The 18,520-nt window shown below is 36.8% G+C and overlaps 1 long non-coding RNA gene across 2 annotated transcripts in view; it reads left to right on the forward strand.

Annotated features, from left to right (window-relative positions):
* Positions 1-18,520, forward strand: part of LOC308608749 — a 433,619-nt gene that overhangs the window by 109,861 nt on the left and 305,238 nt on the right. The window lies entirely within an intron of this gene.

Consider the following 18,520-nt stretch of genomic DNA (forward strand, 5'->3'; position numbering starts at 1 on the left):
TTATGACATAGAAAATCATTTATATCATCTTGGAGTCCTTTCTGTATAACTAGAATAAAATGATTTCTTCTGTGTGAAATGGATTTCTACCTCCATCCTCCTCAAATTCAGTTACAAAAGGTTTAACCATGGCTCTATTCCAAGTTGTGTTTTGCTTTGTTTGGTATTTTTATAAGCTTAAACCAGCAGCTGTGCATGTTTGTGCAGTTCCAAAGTCAGGATTTATATATGTAATTTTTCAACTGAGGGAAAAAGAAGTTAAAAATACCTTTAATGAATCACATGGAAAGCCACTGAAAGAAATATAACACCAAGGAAATGCTCTCCTTTATTTCTTTGTTAGTCTACATATTTACAATCTTTATAATGGAATTGATATAGACCTCTCTTGGGATAAGGTTTATCTTCCTACAAAGTGGTTTAGTTAATTTTCAATGAAGTAATTCAGGAAAGCAAATAGGTTTTAAAGTCTCATATGGCGTCAAGATGCAGATTGGACTGATTTCCTTAAAAAAAAAAGTGTTTGGACACTTCTCCTGGGAAACATGCACCCCTATCTTACTCAAACCACTCCAAATTCAAAGCAGGGCCCAGACTGCCGCTAACCTTTTCCAGAATGAAGAATATTGGAAAGGCAAAACTGCTGGCCAAGCAGAACCCCTTCAGCAGTATCCATATTTCCTGGTCAGCACCATCCTTTTTTTCCCCTTCAGTTTGCCTCTTATTGGAGTGGGTGTACTAACAGATTTGATAAATGCATTGTTGTATTTTTGTAGGAAGTGCTATTAAGTGACATCTTCTTCCAATATTTTTCTACCCTGGAATGAGAAAAGATCACTCTCTTAGGCCTTTCATCCATTTTCCCTTCAGTGTCTTCATATCCTCCCCCCTTCCCCCCCTTTCCCTGCCACTCCTCCACACCCTGGCTGTCCAACTGCAACATTTTTCCTCTTGTGTCCTCAGCACAGTCTCCAAGCCAACTTCCTCCCCCTTCCCTCCTACCTAGGGCTTGCACCCAAGGGTAAGACATCATCTGGATGCTACACCAGATTCTGCACACACCTAATACTTTCTTACCTGAAAGAAGACTTAGGGAGAGTTTGACTTAGTCTTATGTAGACATTTAGCTCAATAGGTTGTGCTCAGTAAAGCTGTTTACATCCTGTGCCTCACTGTATTAATTCAAGGCTCTTGGCATCAAAAACTTGGGACACAGCAGTAGCTTTGAGAATTTCTCACCTTCATCCTTTTAAAAAGAAGTTTTCATTGGTCACAGAGGGAGGTTCTTTTCTCCTCATTTGATATCTACCCTGGAAATCTGGCAGAGGGCCATACATCGTGCTCACTCAACATTAACTTTGCCCAGATACTAGACCCAGAAAATATTTTAGCTTCAACCTTCCAGATAAAAGATGAAGTGAAAATGAATTAGTAGGAGAAGCTAGTATCCTTTTATCACTTAATAGTTTTTTTTTTTTTTTTTTTTTTTTGCGGTATGTGGGCCTCTCACTGTTGTGGCCTCTCCCGTTGTGGAGCACAGGCTCCGGATGCGCAGGCTCAGCAGCCATGGCTCATGGGCCCAGCCGCTCCGCGGCATGTGGGATCTTCCCGGAGTGGGGCACGAACCCATGTCCCCTGCATCAGCAGGCAGACTCTCAACCACTGCGCCACCAGGGAAGCCCACTTAATAGTTTTTAATGAATTTGGTTCTATTGATTTGTTATAAAGAAAAAGAAGAGAAGATTTGCCTTTGACCTGTCTTGGGACAGTCAAAATCTGATTATCTTTTGCCTTCTACATACCCCATCAATGAACAGGGAACAAGCAGGATTTCTTTGCCTACCTTTCTGTACCTGAATACACAGAACTATGCTCAGCCCATGCAGAGAAGAAGAGGTACACTGTGACTACATAGCTGACAATTGCCTACTACTACTACTGCTGCTGCTGCTACTACTACTACTACTACTACTATCACCACGACCAGTCCTGGTAACAGTTAACCTTTGTTGGATACTTCCTACATGCCAGGCATTGTAGATGCCTTGTGCTCAAAGTTTTATGTATATCGTCTTATCAAATCTTTATAAAAGCCCTTTTGAATGTAAGCAATACTATCATTATCCCATTTTTCAGATGAAAAAACTGAGACTTTAAAAAGTAGGAGGGGGGGCTTCCCTGGTGGCACAGTGGTTGAGAGTCCGCCTGCCAATGTAGGCGACACGGGTTCGTGCCCCGGTCCGGGAGGATCCCACATGCCGCGGAGTGGCTGGGCCCGTGAGCCATGGCCGCTGAGCCTGTGTGTCCAGAGCCTGTGCTCCGCAACGGGAGAGGCCACAACAGTGAGAGGCCTGCATACCGCAAAAAAAAAAAAAAAAAGTAGGAGGTTACCCAAGGTGTGGAATTGCAATTTAACAATCCTAGCCTTTTCCATAAAGGACAAAAATATGGCATAAAATCAAACAGAATCAAGGAGTAATAAAATAGATGAGAACAGAAAGCATTAGCATTTACAATACCAATAGCGCTATGGTTTTTCTTGAACATTTAAGGTCCAGTGTTTTTAGTGTATTTTTATACATTTTATACATATGCCTTCTGTATTATAGTTACTCTTAAAGATAAAGTAATGAAAATATTTAGACAAATATAGAACCAAAAACTAGCAGCAGACTAAAATATATGAAGTCAATTTATATAGATACAGAGAAGCATCTTTCACTAATAGATTAGCTCAGAGGTTCACAGAATGTTAATCTCTAGTTTTCAATAATCAGTGCTGGTGTGACCTTTATGTATTGAAGTCCTGACTTACTGAGAAAGAAGGTACAACATTTTTTTCTTCTTCTAAGATTCACACAGTTATCCGGAAGACTGTTTATTCACAAAATAAACAGAGTATTAGATGCACGAACTCTAATACAAAGCTAATATTGTATTTTATTCCTAAAAAACTTATATTTAAGTTTTTGCCAGATCATTTGTCATTTAAAAGAACTGACAAGTTAAAGCTCATTTACTCCATGAAACTTTACTTCTATCTGATGCCCATATTGCATACACCAGGCTAATTCTTAGCTTTCCCTCAATGCGTATCTGGAATTATGATATTTTAGGTCTGTATGCAAAAGCTCAACTTCCACAGCAGGCCTGATCAATGATGAAATCCATGACTTGTTTCTGTTTCAGCATCTATTCCAAAATATATTTGTTCAAATAAATGTGTCCCTTTGATAATGGTTTTTGGTGAGCATTACACAAGGAAAACTTACTTTGCATTTACCCAGGGATGGTGATGAGAAAATTTCTGAAACTGTATAAATGTTCAGGAGGATTGAGTTCCAATTCTAGTTGTGTTATTTTTGACAATTCACTTTACCTCTTTAGGACTTTATACAGTCTCTCCTGCAAAGTGATGGTATTGGACTGAAAGATATTAAGGGTTCCATCCAGGTCTAAGATTTTAGGATTTTTGATTTCAGAGTTTCAAGACATTTGAATTGGATAAGTCTTCCTTTCAAACAAGGGGGGAAAAGGGATCAGCACTCTTAGGCACTCATATATAAATGGCATATGATTTCACTTGAAAAGAGGAAACTGTCATAGTTCATGCTTTTATTTTCATTATTTCCTATCATGGGCATTAGCTGGCATTTGAATTGTATATGTAATTTTTGTTGGTTGGACATAGATTTGACTACCCTTAATGTATTTGACCCTTGAAACCGGCAAGTCCAGCTAATCATGGCTGTGACCTGCATCATGTGGCCAGTTATTCATCAATATATTCACTCAGGAAGTGTTTATTGAGTACTTTCAGCCACTGATCAAGGCACTGTGGACACAGGCTGAACACGGGTATGTTGCTTACCATCACGGAGCTTACAGTTCAATGGTGGAGACAGAAAATGATTAAACAATAAGTATTTAAAATCGTGATGAGTTCCAGGGAAAAACAGGTTGTTGTGAGATAGAATAACAGTCAGAGGTGGGGTGCTGATGAGAAGAGATCTTGTGTAGAAATCATGGTCAGGGAAAGCCTCCCTAAGGACTGACATGTAAGCCTCACCTCAAAGAAGAAGGTAGCTATGTGTCCAACAGTGGGAAGGATGTGAAGGGTTTCTGAGACAGGAAAGAACTTGGAGTGCTTAAGTCTGGGTGGACTAACAAGTAAATGGGAGAGCGGCATAAAATGAGATTGGGAAATAGCAGCTAACATTGTCTAAGAGCACATTTGGGCCAGGAATTCTTCTAAGAACTTTCTATGGCTTATCTCCACTGATAGTCATACCAAGCCTGTGAATTTGGTATTATTATTATTAGCCCCATTTACCGATGAGGAAAGGAATACATGAGGAGTTTGAGTAACTTGCAAAAATTACGCAGCTGGTAAAGAGTTGCACTGGGACTCTAATCCATGTAGAGAGGATGCTCTAAACCAGAACACAGTATGGCTTCAGACATAATGGTCAGATGACACATGGCCTTGTGGGCTTCCAAAAAGGGTTTGAATTGGATTATAAATGTAATGGATAGCCATTAAACAATTCTTGGTAACATAATCAAAGCTATGTTTTGAGGATGCATTTTTGGCTGATATGTGGATAATAGGGGTGGGGATGGAAGCTAAACAAACTGGACATGGGAAGAATGGTTACTGGGGGCTGCTGGAAAGGCCTAGGACAAGCAGACACTACTGCTTGCTTATTCAATAGCCATTCCTCCCCTTCCTCCTGGCTAACAGAGCTCCCAATTTGATTTATTTTTGTCAAATACTCATATGTTAGTCTAAATCAGTAGGTATCAAACTCTTTGATCTCAAGAACACTTTACACTCTTAAACATTATCAAAGACCTCAATGAGTTTTCTTTGTTTAGCTTCGTTGAGGTATAATTGAGAATAACAATTTTACATAGTTCCAGTGTACATGTTTCGATATACATATACATTGTAAAATGATTACCACAATCAAGTCAATTAATATATCCATCACCTCACATAGTTATTTTTGTTGGTGGTGCAAGGTCATTGAAGATCTATCAGCAAATTTCAAGTATACCATTAGCATTATTAACTATAGTTACCTTGCTGTACATCAGATTTCCAGGACTTATTCATCTTGCATAACTGAAACTTTGTACTCTTTGGCCAACATCTCCCCACTTCCCCCAGCCTCCAGCCCCTGGCAACCACCATTCTACTCTCTGCTTCTATGAGTTCAACTATTTTTCTTGATTCCACATACAAGTGAAATCATTCAGTGTCTTTCTGTGTCTGGCTTATTACACTTAGCCTAATGTCCTCCAGGTTCATCCACGTTGTCCCAAATGGCAAGATTTCCTTATTTTTTAAGCCTGAATTATATTCTTATATACATGTATATAAAGTCAATTTTATGTATAAAGTGTCAGTAGACACTTAGCTTGATTCCATATCTTGGCTGTAGCAATGAATGTGGGAGTGCAGATATCTCTCAGAAATACTGACTTCATTTCCTTTAGCTATAGACCCAGAAATGAAATTGCTGGATCATATGGTAGTTCATATTTAAATATTTTGAGACAACTTTCCATACTGTTTTCCATACTGGATGTACTGGTTGTACCAATTTACATTCCCACTAACAATGTGCAAGAGTTCCCTTTCCTCCACATCCTAGGCAGCACTTGTTGTTTCTTGTCTTTTTGATAATAGCCATTCTAACAGGTGATACCTGTTAGATAATAGCCATTCTAACAGGTGATACCTCATTGTGGTTTTGATTTGCATTTCACTGATGATCAGTAATGCTGAGCACCTTTTCATGTACTTCTTAGCCATTTGTGTGTATTGTTGGTTTCATCCATCAGTGGGATTTGAGCAAAAGTGTGTGTTTCGATAACGTGGAAGTTTCAAAGAAGTTAGTGTTGTTGCATTGAGTTACTAGAATAAGTGTGTTGGAAATATAGGAGGTTAGAAAGGGGGATGCTTAAAATGACAGTTTCAAAAGTGGTACAGTTAACAGAGATACCAAGACCCAGAATGTAATAATTGGAGTGGGTGTCTTCAGTAGGTTGGAGGTTAAGTAAGGAGGAAAAGGTGTTGAGTCCAAGTTGTTGCATGGGTCACCATCTTGGATATTGAATGCCCTTGACATGCTGATAAGTGTTGGAGTGCAGAGGAAGACAGTGATTCAGGAACTACACTCTTCATGAAGAAATAGCGATTGGTGGATGCCAGCAATAAAGAGCAGAAAGTATTTAACTGGATAACATGAGTCTCTATTCAATGAGCAATGCTGAAGTTATATTGTTTCTCAGCTTAGGGCTCCTCATTGTTTTAAGTTTTCTTTTTCTAACTATAAGTAAGACATTGACATTATAGGAAATTTGGAAAATACAAAATACATAAGAAATAAAATAAAAATTATGCATAAACCCATTGCTGTTGACATTTTGTTTATATTTCCATGTATATGCATATAAAACATTATGATAAAACAGTACTTACATTTTTAGTCCTCAGTTTTTCCTTAGCATTATATCTTAAGCATTTTCCCACATCCTTATATATCTTTGTAAATATCATTTTAAATGTTAGATTAATATGTCATCCTATGGATATATAATTTATTGAACCATTTCACTATTGATGTGTATATATTTTTTAATGTAAGCAATATTGAAATAAAGATAATTCTACAAAAATCTTTGTCCATATCTGAAAATTTCCTTAGAATAGATTCCTAGAATTTAAATTTCTGGGTCAAAGATATGACCAATTTTAAATCTCATGACACATTTGTAGAGGGCATCTACATTTTAGTATCCCTGGCTAAACAAATTTATTATTTAAAGGTTAAGGTGATATTTCTTTGTGCTTTATGGGCTGTTGAAAGATAGACTCCTTTGGCTTCTAGTGATGCTGATGTGTGTTCTTGGACTCTTCTACTGAGGATGTAATTGAGCATTTCACCTGATGAGAAAGCTAATTGACCAATGTTTAAGTAAGTTTAAGTTATCATGACACCTGCACTTTGTACTGGTGGCAGCAAGTAAATTTTCTCCTATTGTAAAAGAAGAAAAGCTACAGAGGCAACTGTGACAGTTCCAGAAATCAGAATAGAAAGTTATCTAAGATGTAGACTCAGGGGGATCCCTAAAAGCTGAGCTACTCAACCTTTCTTTTATTATTGGTCCCCTAAGAGAAAAAATAAATTAAACTTAAAAATTAATCAGCTTAATTAAGTCCAATGAATGATTTAAATTAATTTTCATTAAATTTCTCCCTAATGAGAGAAATTAAATAACGACGAATAAAAGTTTTTCAGGTAGAGCTTTGGAGGCTCCCAAACCATTGTACTAAGATTTCTCCCCTGTACCCAAACTAATTTTCAGCCCTTTTGGGGTGATATTGCCTCCACAGAGAATGCATATTTAAGGTGAAATGAGGAGTGCTCAATCACTAATGAAAGGAGAGGTGCCTTAGTTTGAGCCACTCATTAGCAGGAGGTGATCATGGTTTTCACTTACTTCAGTGTAGTCGGAAGAATTCTGGGATGGCCCCCAAAGATTCTCATGTCTGTTGTAAGCCCACCTTCTCCCACTTATTTAATCAGACAGGTGCTGCTGTAAAGGGGTTTTGCAGATGTAATTTAAGTCCTAAATTGCTGACTGAAATAGGGAGGTTACCCAGGTGCTCCTGATCTAATCACAAGACTTTAAAAAGGTTCTGGGCTCTTCCTGGTGAGAGAGATTTGAAGTGTGAGGGGGATTGTGGAAGGAGCCACGTAACAAAGGCCTGAGTGTGCCCTAGGACCTACAGGCAGCCCCAAACCTACAGCCAGCAACAGACCCAGGACCTCAGTCTCACAACCACACTGGCAATAATTCTGCCAACAACCTGAAGGAGCCTGGGAGCTGATCTTTCCCCAGTCAAGCCTCAGGAAAAAGGCACAACTGGCTAAGGCTTGATTTCAGACTTACAAACCCCTGTGCAGAGAAGCCAGCAAACAAGTTCTGGACTCACTACCCGTGGAAACTGTGAGTTGATAAATTGTTTCTTTTTTCTTTTCTTTTTTTACATCTCTAAGTTTGTGGTAATTTGTTACACAGAAATATAAAACTAGTATATTCCACAGTCATGACTTCTCATTGTATTACACCCTCTTCTCCCTTCTGGAGCGGAAAAGGGAGGTGGTGATGAATTTTCCTTTTTATTGAATTTGTTTTCAGCTTTTTTCACTCCTTTCTATCTTTGCAACACTGTCCTGTTTATGGGCCAGCTATGAAAGCGTCCCCGGTTTTAATTATGGCACCCCTTACACAGATTCCAAGATATGAGTGAGTTCTGTGGCTGTTTTATCAACCCTGTTCCATACACACATTCTGATATGCTTATAGGTTTAAGATTTATCCTGCGACACCTGTCCCACACCTTATATTTGGCTCCAGTACCTGCCAGTCAGAATTTGGAGGTGTTAGTGGGCTTTTGCTAGGGTTTTCTTCCATTTATTCCCCAGGCGGGTGTTTGCCTTGAATGTAGCCCTTCCTGTAATCTAGTTGCACCTGGACAAAATTTTCAGAGATGATGCATATTTCGCTTAGTTTGATATATTGTTTTGCTCATTGGAGTGGGACTTTTGGAGGGAGGCAATTTAAGTTAGTTGATATCAGATGTTACTTTAATCTGGACAACTTCTGATCCAGGTTTAAAGAGATGACTTTCTTCTTCATCACATATTACGTAAGTAGATTATACGTAATGTTAATTTGGGGGAGCCGGAAGGGTAGGCTCTTGTTGCTCAATAGACTTGGAGAAATCAGATCAATCAAGCAAAGAGGTTTTACCAGTGGTAATCTATTAAAGGCAGGTTTTTGTCTTTAAAATTTTGAGAGAGGATCTTGATCCTTTAGCCCTGGCGTTAGGAGCAAACATTTGATGTCAGAGGGTTGAACGTGGAGAAAAGTGGTATTTTTAGCCTGAAGAAAAACCAAACCTTTAATTTATTTGGGAAAACAAATATTTATATTTGACAGGGAAAACAAATGAGTGGATGTTTGTCAACCAATACAAGGTGAGTTTGGATATATGTGTATATATATACGTGTGTTTTATTTTGGATCTTATTGTCCTGCTTTGTGAAAAATGAACTCTCTGGCAGTTTATTGAATACAAAGATTGGGGACAAATAGCTTTTTACTTAGGGTTCATTGCTCGAGAATGTAAGGATAGCTTGAACACCTCTTCCACTCAAGAACAGCCTTATGAAGTAATATTTTCCTGTGTATTCAGGGACAAATTGAATAAATCCAAATTGGAGTTTTGCTGACGTAGTATTCATTGACAAGCTAGAGAACAAGTCCTTAGCCTCTTTGCCTGTATATGAAAGCAAATTTAGGAGATATTTCTCATGCAGGGTTCCCTGGCCATGTGTATGGTGATGTTTTGAGGACAAACATGTCTTTATTTTTAAATTGTTTCTCCGTGTATGCAGGTACTGATTGGGGGCAGAGAACTCCTTGCTTGGGATGAATTGGCTGAGGGTTTACTGATATAAGATACATATGTCCTTACTTAGAGTGTTTCTCCATTTGAACAGGGATGTTCTGGGGGGAAATGTGGCCTTACTTGGTAGTGTTTGTGGCAGACTATGGTCACAACTCCAGATTTCAAGTGGTTTTCCAAAGACTTAGCTAACATGAGGACAAATTGGATTGTATTTGTGGTTGCTTTACCAAGTTACACAAACGAGTCTGAGAACAAATAAGTCCTCGTTTAGGGTTTCAAGTCACATCATGTGTTTGGGTACAGTTTGGGGACAAATTGCCCCCTGCTCCTTGCTTGTAATTCTTCATGGTGACATTGTGGGGCTAAGCACTTGAGATGGGGTTATTTATCCAAGTCATCAGGGATTCTTGGTGGCAAATAATACCTTCTTTTTGGATGTTTTGGCGAAGAATATAGGAAGAGTTGGTACAGAAACAACTCTTAGAAAATCATACATGCTCAGAAATTTAAGGAATAAACTACTTATCCCATGTTTATTTTCCAAGTGTGGAGGGACAGTTAAATGGGGTACCACCTTAATTTTCTTTTCCTCATAAGTAAGGGCATTTAAGGACAGTTAAAGGGTGCACCTCTTTGTGTGGCTCTCTAAGCTTGAAGCAGTAGCATGGGGGCGGTGGGGACTCTATATTTGGGGAGGTCTTTATCCACATGTTAGGGGAATTCTGGAGAATGACAAATGACTCCTTACTTGGTGTTTTTCCCTTTGGATGAAACAACATCATTTGAAGAAATAATTATTTATTTGGATTTGTCTAAGCATGTAAGGATGGTATGTGGCCAGTGTCTGACTTACTAGTTTGTCTTTAGTCCATGTGGTCAGGAACGATTGAAGGATAAAGAATTCTTGATTTGTGGATCTTTGCCCTTTTTTATGATGGCACTTTGGATAAAAACTTCTTCCAGGGGTTTCTTCATAAATGTTTATAGCCACCATTGATTAGTATGTTTTTACTTTGGATTATTTGTCTCAGCAATTACAGGCAATATTGAAGAAACAATTCTGTATGTGAGATTAATGTTTTACACAGAATGTACAAACACTTCCTCCTAATAGCTGAGATAGACCTGGGTTGAAGTCTCCCCTCCACCAAACAATAATCGTGTGCCATTGGCCAAAATTATTTAGTGTTTCTGAACCTCAGTTTCTCATCCATTAAATGGGGAAACTAATAGTCCCAAACCTAGAGTCATTGAGAAGACTGAATGATATAGATAGCCAAATGCCTGGCATATACTAAGTTCTTGGTGAGAATTGCTATCCTCAAAACAATGATAAACCTGTCTTTCTATGCAGATCTTTACAATTTACCCAATTCCCCATTCAGAAATCTTTAGGCTTTTCTCACAAGGCTACTTTTTAATCCAACCGTGTTATTGAAAGCTTTCAAAGTGACTTTTGGTAAGACACTAAGCATCTCTGCCTTTCTAGTTCTTCATTTATCAAGCTGATATGATGATAATAAGCAGCCTATTTCATAGTTTTGTGAGGATCAGATTAGATTCTGTGTCCTTTGAAAGTTGAGTAAGATAGTATGAGGGTAGGTGCTCTACCTTCATTATCTCAGTTAATCCACCCAGCAGTCTGGCATGTAGAATGTTAATACTTTAATTTCATTAATGGTGAAGATGCATTTCAGAAAGGTTAAATAACTTTATCAAGATTATAGAGATAGAACATGACAGTACCAATACTTTATCACAGGTATTTCTGACTACAAAACCATGCTATTAACGACCATAATAAATGATTTCCCCAGTGGAAATGTAAGGGTAGCTTTGCATTCTAGGATTCTATTATCATAACTATTACTTAGTATAACATAGTGGTAACTAGAGGATAAAATTATTCTGTAAGGAGGATTTCCTTCCCACTATAATAGCTGGAGGAAAGATAAACTGAAAGTAAGAAAGAAGTAGGAACCAGTAGAATATTCCAAGGACACATTTGTGAGCCTGGACTATTGTAATAGCTACAGATATGAAGGTAGATATGTGTGAACTATGATGTGATAGACAATGAGACCCACACTGGAATAGATAAATTGGGTGAAGAAAAGAGAATATAAGGGTGAGTCTGGGTATCTGAAAGGCCAACAAGATAGTGGTATTATGGATTTGATTGGATTGAATAAATAGGAAGAATAAGATTTTAGAGAAAAGATTCCCCAAAGGTTTAGTTTTCCAGTAATGTTCTAAAAGTTAGGTCAATTAAGAAAGTTGGCTAATGGTTAAATATTTTCAAGGAAGGAGATGAGATACAATTACTGATATCAGTAAAATCTTCATTTTCCTACCTAACCATCTTATATTCGTGACCAGACAGCCATGGTTATAAGATCAAATTCCTCCCCCTAGCTTTCAAAGCTTCCATAATAGGGTCATCTCATATTAGAGAAGAAAAAGTTTGAGTCTTAGTTCTGCCCATGCTAACTGAAGCCTCAGCTAAATAATTTCTCTTCTTTGAAATGTCTTTTCCTCATTTACCAAGTGGGCATAATAATTCTAATAATAAGATAACATGGGATTACATATATGAATATATTTTCATACATAATAAAGATCCTTAGAAATTATAGGGAGTTTTAAGACAATCTCATGTCTTCTGTTACATCCCAAGGAATATCTCCATTTAGGTTGGTATCAATCTTATACCTTTATCTCATCATTCTGTTCATTCTTCCTGGACTGTTCATGTTCTTCCTCTTCACTAATATAAATTCTGTTCATCCCTAGCTAACTGTGTAATCTTCTGACAACTCCTTAGTAAACACACACACACACACACACACACGCACATTCTTCTTTTGTTTTTAACTGTGTCAATGGTGCTTTGTTCTATTCTACACACTTAAACTGCAAAGCACCTTGACTATAGGGTTACCTTCTCTATCCTGTGTAGCCTTACTAAATACCAATGGAATTGAATTACATCTCACCTAAATTTTTTCTTATGTTTAAAACATTGCATTTTATTTTATCTACAATAAAAGGAGAATGTGATTCTACAAATGAAATTCTTTCCTAAGAAGTGATATTTAATGCTTATTGCCTTCTTTCACAGAGCTGTGTTTGTCTAGGCTAAATAAGTCCCCTTTTGCTTTTTCTCATCAACCTAATTTACATAGTGGGTGATTAATGGAGCTATAATAATCTTCAGCAGGAAATTTTCTACACACCGTATATGTTGATGCATTTACTATCTTGAGTGCCTATTGGAAATGCTTTGGCCATTAACGTCAAAGATCATTTCTGTCTCACTAGGTATTACTTAGTAGACCCCCAAAGAGAAAATGATTGGGCTGTATCAGATAAAAGTAGATTTTTCTTTCAGTAATGGAAATGGATCTGTAGTCTTTGCATAGTGTCTGTTAATTCAGTGTAAGAGTGTGATGAATTGATTCACTTTCTGGTAATTGCTACACAGTTATGAGAAATAAGATGACTAAAAACAATATCCTCTTCTTGTAGGTATGCTGATATGTTAAAACTTTAAAACCATCACCCAGAGCCAGGAAACATCACAATGAGATACAAATCAAAGCAATTAAGGTTGCTCGCAGCAAAGGTTAATGTGGCTAATCTTTAGATTCCCTCCCCATTTATTAGATAAGGATAGAATGCTTGCAGCACACCCAAGATGTTCTTAAAATGACTCCTTGAGATGTTCATATTTCGGCTCTTTCTCTGTACTTTCAAGTGGTTCAGTGTCACTGTCACTATTCTTAGAATTTAACTATGTTCACCTGAACTATGACATTTTCAAAAATCCATCTTCCTTCCTCCACTGAAAACATTAAAGTTATATTTCAGTCATTTTTGGCGATTTATGTGATTTTTGTGTCTTGCTTCCTTCTTAATATGCACATTGTTAAAGCATCATTCTCCAGATAATTGGCTTTTAGGCTAGGAACTAAACTTAACCTATACAAGGTATTCTAATCATCAATCAAGGTAAATATGGGATATATGGCATCATAAAGACACACATGGGTATTTGACTAATTCAACCAGGGGCTTTTAAAAATCACCTGTCATTTTTTTAGATTTATTTATTATTTTTGGCTGCATCGGATCATTGTTAAGGCACGCAGGATTGTCCCTAGTTGAGACACGCAGGTTCCAGAGCACGTGGCCTCTGAGGCGCATGGGCTCAGTAGTTGTGACACGCAGGCTTAGTTGCCCCGCGGCATGTGGGATCTTAGTTCCCGACCAGGGATCGAACCCGCGTCCACTGTATTGGAAGGCGGATTCTTTACCACTGGACCACCAGGGAAGTCCCCAAAATCACCTGTCATTTGAAGGAATTCTTCAAGTGTGGAAGAATGGGCTAGTTTTACTCCTTTGACTTACTGGAGTCTAAGAAACAAAGAAAACAAATTGCCTGTTCCCTCCTTCACCAAATATATGGGGAAGTTACATTTTAAAAATTCTTTTTTTCTGTTGATATTTCAGTTCAGAGGTCTAACCTTACCAATTACTGTGTCTAGAGAAGCAGCTTTAATAGCTATTCACTGAGGTTTCCAGATTGATTTATTCCTCAATGAATTTTACAGTTAATGAGGTAAATGTTAGGAAAAATGCCTCTGTCAGTTTTAGTGTTTGGTCTGATTTTGAGCTTGTACTGCTATTTTGAAAATTTTGTGTAGGCTGCTGTATAGAGAATTTGTTGTCTGCTCTTGGAAAGCTATTTCGAAAGATGTGAGAATGAAATATTTAAATGGTACAAGGAGTTAAAATATGTATGATACAAAGATTTATATAAATGTTTTAATATAATCTATATCTAATAGAGTAAAAGAGCTTCAAATAACAACTGGTTTTCTTTAATTGAATTAATAAGTTCGTCCTTCAAACATATTTTCTGGTATATTTGAAGACACTAGATTATATAACTAGATATAAAAGTATGGTTATACTAAGAAAAGTTCTTAAAGCAGAGATCTATGATTTCTGATTTGAGACGGAAGACACGTTCACCTCTTCTCTCCCTCCCCCAACCCATTGAAATGACATTAAAAAAGCAAAAGAATGGGAAAAATTAGTAAAAATATAGTGGATATTCTGATAGAGATCAGGAATCAGTGGCTAAAGATTGTGTTGAATTTTGGGAGAATGGAAAGGTCAGGAAGTCATATTAATAGATGATCCTGATCAGAGTAAAACAAAGCTCAGAGCACCCACGCATGAAGGTTCAAGTAGAGGAGAGAGCTCTTCTTCCCAGTGCAGTTTTCCGGAGTCAGCAGATATGGAGAGTGAAAGTGAGAAGAGGAATATAAGTTATTTTTCTTGGTTTGTTTGTGGATTGTGTTTGCCTTTTTTAAAATTGAAGTATAGAGTATAGTTGATTTACAATATTGCTCTAGTTTCACATGTACAGCAAAGTGATTGTTTATAATGTGTGTATATATATATAAATTTCTTTTTCAGATTCTTTTCAATTATAGGTTATTATAAGATATTGGATGTAGTTCCCTGTGCTATGCAGTAAATCCTTGTTGTTTACCTATTTATATATGGTAGTGTGAATCTGTTAATCCCATACTCCTAATTTATCCTTCCCCCCCGCCATTCCCTTTTGGTAACCATGTTTTTTTTTTTTTATGTCTGTGAATCTGTTTCTGTTTTGTAAATAAGTTCATTGGTATTATTTTCTACATTCCCCATATAAGTGATATCATATGATATTTGTCTTTCTCTACCTGACTTCACTTAGTATGATAATCTCTAGGTCCATCCATGTTGCTGCAAATGACATTATTTCATTCTTTTTTATGACTGAGTATATTCCATTGTATATATGTACCACATCTCCTTTATCCATTCATCTGTCGATGGACATTTAGGTTGCTTCCATGTCCTGGCTATTGTAAATGGTGCTGCTGTGAACACTGGGGTGCATGTATCTTTTCAAATTAGAGTTTTCTCTGGATATATGCCCAGGAGTGGGATTGTTGGAGCATATGGCAACTCTTTTTAGTTTAAGGAACCGCTATACTGTTTTCCATAGTGACTGCACCAATTTACATTCCCACTGACAGTGCAAGAGGGTTCCCTTTTCTCCACACCCTCTCCAGTATTTACTATTTGTAGACTTTTTGATGACAGCCATTCTGACTGGTGTGAAGTGGTACCTCATTGTAATTTTGATTTGCATTTCTCTAATAATTAGCGATGCTGAGCATCTTTTCCTGTGCCTGTTGACCATCTGTATATCTTCTTTGGAGAAATGTCTATTTAGGTCTTCTGCCCATTTTTGGATTGGGTTGTTTGGGTTTTTTGATATTGAATGGTATGAGCTGTTTGTGTATTTTGGAAATTAAGCCCTCATTGGTCACATCATTTGCAAATATTTTCTCCCAGTCCATAGATTGTCTTTTTGTTTATGGTATCCTTTGCTGTGCAAAAGCTTATGTTTGATTAGGTTCCATTTGTTTATTTTTGCTTTTATTTCTTTTGCTTTGGGAGACTGACCTAAGAAAACAGTGGTACGATTTATGTCAGAATGTTTTGCCTATGTTCCCTTCTGGGAGTTTTATGGTGTCATGTCTTATATTTAAGTTTTTAAGTCATCTTGTTTATTTTTGTGTATGGTGTGAGGGAGTGTTCAATCCTCACTTATTTACATGAGGCTGTCCAGCTTTCCCAGAACCACTTGCTGAAGACTGTCTTTTCTCCATTGTGTATTCTTTCCTCCTTTGTCAAAGATTAATTTACTGTAAGTGTGTGGGTTTAATTCTGGACTCTCTGTTCTGTTCCATTGATCTACATGTCTGTTTTTGTGCCAGTACCATGCTGTTTTGATTACTATGGATTTATAGTATTGTCCGAAGTGTGGGAGGGTTATACCTCTAGCTTTGTTCTTTTTCCTCAAGATTTCTGTGGCAATTCTGAGTCTTTTATGGTTCCATATAAATTTTAGTATTATTCTAGTTCTGTGAAAAATGTCATAGATAATTTTATAGGGATCACACTAAATCTGTAGATTGCTTTGATAGTTTGGCCATTTTGACAATAATTCTTTCCAATATGAGAGTATGGGATATCTTTCCATTTCCTTGAATCATCTTTGATGTCCTTCATCAATGTTTTATAGTTCTCCATGTATAAGTCTTTCACCTCCTTTGTTAGGTTTATTCCTAGGTAATTTTTTGCAATTTTAAATGGGATTTTTTTTAACTTTCTGAAATTTCATTGTTAGTGTAAAGAAATGAACACATTTCTGTATATTAATCTTGTATCCTGCTACTTGCTTAATTCATTTCAGTTCTAATAGTTTTTGTGTGGAGTATTTAGGGTTTTATAAATAGAGTATTATGTCATCTTCATATAATGACAATTTCACTAAGTCAAGGGCTTTGATTAAAGATTTGCTAGCAGAAAGATGGGTAGTTTGATCCACTCATTCATAATAGGGACTGCTAACAGTGGAGGGAATTATGAACTATCTCATCAACTATTCTTTTAAAAAATTAGAAAAATAAGAATCTTCAAAAATAATAGGAAAACTAACCAGAAGAGAAGGACCAATATAAGCAAACAACATCTGATTCAGGAAGAAGCATATATTGTTTAGGGAAGAGAAAAGAACTTAAAAAAATACTAATTTGTTCTTTCAGAGAGATTTGACAAGACATGCATCTGTAAAATAAGAATAATCTTCTCATTTAAAAGAACAATCACAGACAAGAAAGAATTTGGAAAAATTAAAAATAATGTTAGCAAAATAAGTAATTCAATAACAAAACGTTTGAAAAACACTTTCAGAAGTCAGGAAAAAAATGAAGTAGAATGTATGAGAGGAAAGTTAGAAGACATTAAGGACCAATTTATAAGGACAAGCAACCACCTAATTAGGAGTTCCCCAAAGAACAAAGAAGGTGAGAAAAACAAGTAGCAAAGAAATAAAAGGAAATTCCAAGTGTTGTAGAAAGCTAAATCTCTACAGATTGAAAGGGCCCATTGCATGATAAAATGAAAAATACCTAGACAAATATTCATAAAGATATTGTTTTACAAAGGATGATGAGAAGACCTAAAGGTATCTATAAAGGAGACAAAACAAGCACAGTAGATTATCTACAAAGAAATGATAAAGATTAGCATGAGACTTCTAGGTAGTGACATAAGTTCTGGAAGACAGTGGACAATACCTTAAAGTTCGAGGGATGATGATTTTGGATTTAGAAGTCAATACGCAGCCAAATTAAGTAAGAGTGAGCAGTTTATTTTTTAAAATGCAAAGGCTTAGTCATGAATTATTTTCTCAAAAGGCGATTTAAAAGTTTTTGTGGTTATGCACCAATCAAAATGAAAAGAGTAGAAATAGGATCTAAGAAACATGAAACTAAGGAGTACAATAGAAATAATTCCCAGGATGATAACTGTGTAGTAGTCTTAGAATAATAGTTGGAAATTGTGTTTGGCTGATGGTGACAGTCCTGACTGTCATTAAAATACACAAATATTCTTCTCATATTATGCACAATGTTGAGGTAGTTGGTTGCTGGCATTTTATCAACAGTACAACTTCAAAGTTCCCAAATGGCGGTTGCAGTTCTAGCCATTGCATTGGCATTCTAGGATGAAACAGAGAAATAGGGGAAAGGGGAATAAAATGTACCTCCCCGTAAAGTCAATCCTTGGAAGCCCCACCCTACAACTTCTACTTAAATGTCATTGGCCAAAGCTAGTTGCAAAGGAGATTGTATTCAAATAGGACCAGGGGGAGAACAGATTTTGGGGTGGGCAACTAGCAGTCTCTGACATGACTTGAAAGCATTTTATTGCATTTAACAAATGGTATAACTATGATACCCAGTGATATTTCATGGTGAAGAAGGCATATTTATTTTATAAATAAGACATAGAAAGGCCTTTAGCAATTTCTGGAAGAATGAAATTATACACAAGAGAGTCTTGGCCCACAGACAAAACAAACAAAATGAAATAACTTGAAAATGTGCCATGATT

The sequence above is a fragment of the Mesoplodon bidens genome, assembly GCF_964165515.1.
Source record: "Mesoplodon bidens genome assembly, chromosome: X".
Taxonomy (NCBI): Eukaryota; Metazoa; Chordata; class Mammalia; order Artiodactyla; family Ziphiidae; genus Mesoplodon; species Mesoplodon bidens.